Raw genomic sequence first — 6,538 nt, forward strand, 5'->3', positions numbered from 1 at the left:
CGGGCTCTGTTCCCAGGGAACGGGCGATGGGATGAGGGGAAATGGTCTCAAGTTGCGCCAGGGCAGGGTTAGGTTGGACATTGGGAAAAACTTCTTCCCCAAAAGGTTTGTCAGGCACTGGAAGGGGCTTCCCAGGGAAAGGGTTGAGTCCCCATCCATGGGGGTATTTAAAAGCTGGGCAGACGAGGTGCTCAGGGCCAGGGTTTAGTGGTGGGATGGCAGGGTTAGGGTAACAGTTGGGCTTGATGATCTTAAAGGTCTTTTCCAACCTAAATGATTCTATGATTCTATGAATCCCCCCAGATGTATTGCATGAGGTATATATTGTAGAAGATACGGTATATGAACTTCACAGGTCACATAATATTTGGTACTGAAATATTTCTTCTTGTCTCAACCCCTCTATTACATCCTGCAGTTCTGCCTGAACTTGCCCGAATGCTTAATATTCCCTCGAGGGGCATCACTTGGCAATGTAACCTTTTACGGTTATGTCAGGAATGAGGTGCACACATGGAAGTGAAGTGCAGGAAACATCGTTATTTCTCAACACGGCAGGAGTCAGTGGGTAGCTGGCCACCAACTGTTGAGGTTCCTCTAAAAAGGAAAAGCTTTCAAAACCTGAAATGTCTTGCTGATGTTTTTCAAGCCTTAACCAATACCTTGACAAAAATTCTGGCTTCACTAAACAGTATATTGCTTGCTATGAATGGCCAAGTGTCACCACTGTCCTGGTCCTTGTCCCTGGCAGCCACAGGCACCAGCAGAAGCAGACACTTATGGAGGTCTGTGCTGGGCAGTGTGTCCCTTGTGTGGGCACTACTCATCCTGGAGACCCTGGACTCCTTCTCATCTTGGCCCAGCACACTGTAACCTTCCAGCTTTGTGTGTTGGTTTGTAAAAGGGCTAGTCTTGTATGGGCTCCAGATGGAAGAAGAGGAGGACGCATCCTGTTTCCTCCCTGGAAACTGGGAAATGTTAAAATGTAGATTACTCTCAGCAAGCTTGCGAATGACACCAAACTGGGAGGACTGGCTGATATACCAGGGGGTTGTGTTGCCACCCAGAAGGACCTTGACAGGCTGGAGAAATGCACTGGCAGGAACCTTATGCAGTTCAACATGGAGAAGTTCAATGTCCTACACCTGGGGAGGAACAATCCACACACCAATATATGCTGGGGGCCACCCAGCTGAAAAGCAGCTTTGCAAGAAAGGACCTGGGGTCCTGGTGGACACCAGGCTGAGTGTAAGCCATGAATGGTCCCTTGTGGCAAAGGTGGCCATCCTGAAGGTATCCTGGGCTGCATTAGGCCAAGTATTGCCAGCAGGTTGAGGAGGGTGATCCTTCCCCTCTACTGAGCACTCGTGAGGCCACACCTGGAGTACTGTGTCCAGTCCTGGGCTCCCCAGTCCAAAACAGGCATGGAGATACTGAAGAGGCCCAAGATGATGAAAGGACTGGAGCATCTCTAAATGCCTATGATGAAAGGCTGAAAGAGCTGGGACTGTTCAGCCTGGAGAAGAGAAGGCTCAGGACAGGGGATCTTATTAATGTGTATAAATACCTGAAGGGAAGGTGCAAAGGGGATGCAGCCAGGTTCTTTTTAGTGGTGCCCAGTGCCAGGACGAGAGGCCATGGGCATGCACTGAAACACAGGAGGGTCTGTCTGCACACTGGGAAACACTTTTTTACTGTGAGGGCAACCAAGCACTGGCACAGCTTGCCCAGGGAAATTGTGGAGTCTCCATCCTTGGAGATATTTAAAAGCCAGGTCCTCAGCAAACAGCTCTGGGTGGCCAACTTGAGCAGAGGGGTCAGACCAGATGACCTCCAGAGGTCCCTCCCAGCCTCAACCAGTCTGTGATTCTGTGAAACTACATGTCTTTATTGAAGCTGGGAAAAGCAGCCTCTGCTGCTTGTAAACAACATCAGGCCCATGATAGGATGTCTCCAGCCCATGAGCACCCAGCAGGAGCAGTGCTTCCACTCCTGCTTTCACACCATGGGGACAGCAGAGGCAGAGAAGGGAGAGGACATCAGGAGCCAGTTCCAGGAGCCAGAAGTCAGAGGGATGTCCTGCTCAGAAAGTTCAGGGGTTCGTCACCATTTCCTGCATAAGCAAAGCACAATATGTGGTCACCGATATTTATTTCCTATGTTCTTTCTTCGTCTTCCTCCAGTCTCTCTGCCACTTTTCCTATTATAAGGACCCGTGGGGAATTACTAGACAACCCCTCCTCAGCTAAACTTGGACCTCTAGTTTCCTTAGTGGTTGCAGCCTTGAACCCAAGGCTCTTCAGAAACCTCAAGGAGATGGTCCCACGCCCCACACTACACAGAGATCAAACTTCACATTCCAACAGTATGAGAAAGTCTTCATGAAATACCCAAGCCTGTTCTCATGAGACTGAGGGGGACTGGGAAGATGCTGGCTGAATTAGGGCTTCTTTGGGCCCACACGGGGCAGGTTCAAGCAATTTTACCAAGGAACTTTAACCTTCCTACCATGGCCTCTGCCTCTCAACATGAGGAGGGTGTTATCCAGCAGTGTGGATGTAAAGAGAAAAGCAGATCTATTTTGGCCAAGAAAGCAGAGGGCCAAATCCTGAATGTTTGACTTTAGAATTTACCTTTTGCAGCAAACCATAAAAGTTGAACACCTTCCGAAGATGTGATAAGGGTGATAGCATGTCAAGAAACTACAGAATCCCCCTTCTTGCTTACATTGACTTTCACTTTGTGGACCCAGAGTTGCACCTGTACAGAGAAACAGTTGAAAGGAAAAGATAATTTGGGAGAATATTCTGTAATTCCAGGAGGGCTGGCACTCCACTAGGATTTCAACCCACTTTGTGGGCCACGTATTAAAATGACCATAATTGCACCTTCAGCAGCAAGCTAACTACCTACAAGGACTATCAGCTGAAGCCCTGAGACACAGGTATCCCTGGCCATTTGTGGTACAAACAAATATTTTCCATCCTCCCACTGTCCCTGCAAAAGGAGCAGCTCATCCATAAAGCCCTGGCTAGCTCATCCAGCTTGGGTTAGAGAGCTTTGATATCTCAGAATCACACACATCTAGGGGTCCTCAAAGGTGCTAAGTATCTGTGATTAGACAACAGATTTCCCCATACATTTTTTGGGTGAGCTGCATAGGCTGAGACTTCAGCTATTGCAATGGGAGCTCACCCAGAGACACCCCCCAGAGCAGCAGCTAAATGCCCAGGCTGGAGCCCAGAACTCAGTCCCTCCATAACCCACAGAAGGAGCCAAGCTCTTATTCCTGGACGGCTCTCTCCCCACCAGCCCCTCGACTCTCAGAGGAACAGGCATTGTGAGAGCATCCTTTGGCATATCCCATCGCATGACTTTTCATGCTGGAGCAAAGCCACAAAACCATTCCCTCCTTTGAGCACCTCTAAAAAATAGGGTCACTTCCTAGAACATGGAAGACCTCATTGATAGGGGCTCACACCTCACCCATCTCCCCTCTTCCCCTCTCACCTGCAGCACCCTGGACCAACAGGAGGAAGAAGGGGAAGAGCAGGTAGAGGATCTTCATGGCCGACGCTCAGCCCAGGTCTTCACAGGGCTGCAGAGGAGAGACACCAAAGCAAGAAGGGCATGGGGGACCCCAGGCGGTGCAGAAGCCTGGGCTCTGTGGTCTACCAAACTGCAGATGTGTTATCCTGAGCAAAAGAAGATGGTGTTTTCTGTAGCCTATTCACAAGAACAACGGCTACCTGTGCAACTTCATGAATAGCCTGCAAATACTTCAGGAAATTTCAGGCGAGGCAATACCTAAACACGTATTTTTCAGTTATCTTATGCTTTCTCCCAAGCACAGCCTGAGGATCTTGTGTCTGGCGATTCATACTGTTTTAAGTAAAAAAGCAGCTGGTGTTATTGAGAGAATGCAGTCAGAAAACTTACTTTTGGAAGTGCCTTGGGCCTTACACATGGCACAGTTGCCTCTAAAACAGGCCTAAATATGTTTCTAGAGAGACAGAATCAGATAGACTAGGTATGCTTCCAAGAGCATGCTCATCAGATAAGGGTTATACCTAGTGCCTGTGCTCTCTTGCTTCTGCATCTCCTTACCAAAGGCCAAAGTAGAGAAGTTTTGCCCGTTTCAGAGATGCTTGTGCCAATGGTGAATGCAAAAGCAGTAGTAAAGCTACGGTCACAAAATGATACTGTGCAGCAGCTCCCCAGTTAGGAGAAAAAGGGGGAGAAGTGTCTCAGTGGCCAGAGAGATCAGGAAAACATGACCTTTCAAGTTCACTGAAGGTTGAAAGAATGGAAATTCTTTGTACTGCTGCAGGTAGAGTGGTTACTCCTTTTAAGTTGCAGAGTTCCTATCTCCCCAGAATACAAGATCCTGGTGTCCGTCTTCAAATACAACAGAAATTTCTTAATTTATCCTCTGCTGGAGAAACCCTGGATCCAGCTTCAGCAGATTCCCAGCTCTAATGGGAAGGAATTCATTCTTTCAATTTACTTTTTAAAAAAAAACTCAGATGACATCATTATGTCAACAGATATATCCAACAGTTTGTCATTTAAATGGTTCTACTATGAGATGGGACGTCAACAGAGAGAGTGAATTGGTGGCCAACCTGAAAGAGACCCCATAGCTACTTGCCTGATGAGGGAAGGTCTTGGTCTTCAGGAAGCAACAAATCACTTGGGTCCAGATGCCCTTGGGTCAGGGAATGCTGTTTTGCCCAAAACTCTCTGGTATTATACCATTGCTGGTGAGTGGGACATGCTTATTCCCATGGCCACATCTCCCCTTGGCCAATCAGAAAGTGACTCATATTCATGGGGATGAAGGGGTTTGCACCTCGTCCCTCCCTGTGGCAGCAGCAGGGGCTGAGGTGCCTCCTGGGGGTTGTTGCAATCTTCACCGTTATCCTCACGCAAAGCCTCTTGTGACACCCCAGGACACAGCGGGCACACGGGCTGCGGTGGCTCGGCATGAACTGCCTGGACTTTGCCTGGTACAGGCAGCAGCAACCAGTCTCAAAAAAGCAGATAAGGTTTCCCTCCTTGTCTCCTCCCATCTGACAAAATAATCAGCTAGCATGGGATGTGCAAGAATGTGAGGACTATTATAAACCTTCTCACTTTTCAAAATTATGAGAAGGGCTTTATCTCCGCTTTTATTTGTAGTTTCATCAGATGTTTTGGGAATAACATTGATTGCCACATACATTTATGAGCTGATGCTCAAATGCACATATATATATATATATATATATATATATCTCAACATTTTTAGTTCACGGGTTCCATGTGTAAGTCATGTCACACCCATGGGTAACAGAAAATATCATTTATCCATTGATCTTTCTCCTTTTCTTGCTGTTTCTCCTCTATTTCTATATTAAACTCATGGGGTGACTTCCCACAACACCATCAGTCTTGTACAAGATGTTCTGGGCACATCTATGGGACAGTGGAACAGCTTCATGCTGCTGAGATAAAGGGTGTTAGTGGTGACTGCTAAATGTTTAGTTAAATGCTACATGAATGAACATGAAGGAAACAATCCTAGAAAGTCAGTGGGAACCTCTGTGTTTGGTACAGGACATGGACAGCAGGGTGGGAGCTGCTGGTGGATGTGAGGAAAGACCCTAGCTGATGTGGACACAGCTCTTGGGGTTGCACAGATCCCCACTCACTCCTACAACCCTCCCACAGGAGTTTATGTCACAGGAGACTGGGGTACTCTGAATAGAGCAGGGACCTTCAGCTTCAGGACCAGGGCAGAGATGCCCTGGGAGCAAATGCAGGCATCAGCCCTGTGGCTCTGGGAAGGGCTGCACACCCATTGGGGAAGCAGGAGGTGGGGAACTCAGGGATGGAGTGCTGAGGGTGATCTGCCTCCTTGGAATGGAAGGGGTTCAATAAAGCAGCCAGGGTTGCTAGTCACTGACAAACTCATGTGTGGGGACACACACGTGTGTTTAACCATACAGGGCAGAGGTCTGCACTTGCAGAAAGGTTGAGGCTGCTGGCTGTTGATGGAGAACAACGTTGCAATCCAAGTTTGTCCAAGACAGGCAGAGAGGAGGAGACACCCTGCTTCCTCCCTGCTGGACTGCACTTCTGGACACTTCCAGGTTGTGGTCCATGGGACCCATTGGAGAGGTCACCTTGAGGAGGAGATGGACAGCCAGACTGGGAGACCTACTTCCCTCCAAGGCCTGTAAAGCTCTCCTTGGAGGATGCCTGCAGGATCAGGCCCCTCCAGGAGAGATGTGGCAAGGACAGAGGCTATGGGGCTGCTAGAGGGGTTGATGCTGTGGGGCTGGCAGCAGGGAGGGAGCTGAGCAGGGGCTGCTCTGTAATGCTCAGCCCCACTGCAAATGAGGGACATGGAGGTCCCATCCCACTATGTAGTGGGACCTCTGGGGCCATTGGGATGGGTTGGGTGGGCAGCCCTGGCCATGCCCGCCCAAGGGACACACCAGCCAGCACAGCCCTGTGCATGAAGCCGTGGCTGCCCGGGACAAGGGACATACAT

This window comes from Egretta garzetta, unplaced genomic scaffold (assembly GCF_000687185.1).
Source record: "Egretta garzetta isolate BGI_Z169 unplaced genomic scaffold, ASM68718v1 scaffold325, whole genome shotgun sequence".
NCBI lineage: Eukaryota > Metazoa > Chordata > Aves > Pelecaniformes > Ardeidae > Egretta > Egretta garzetta.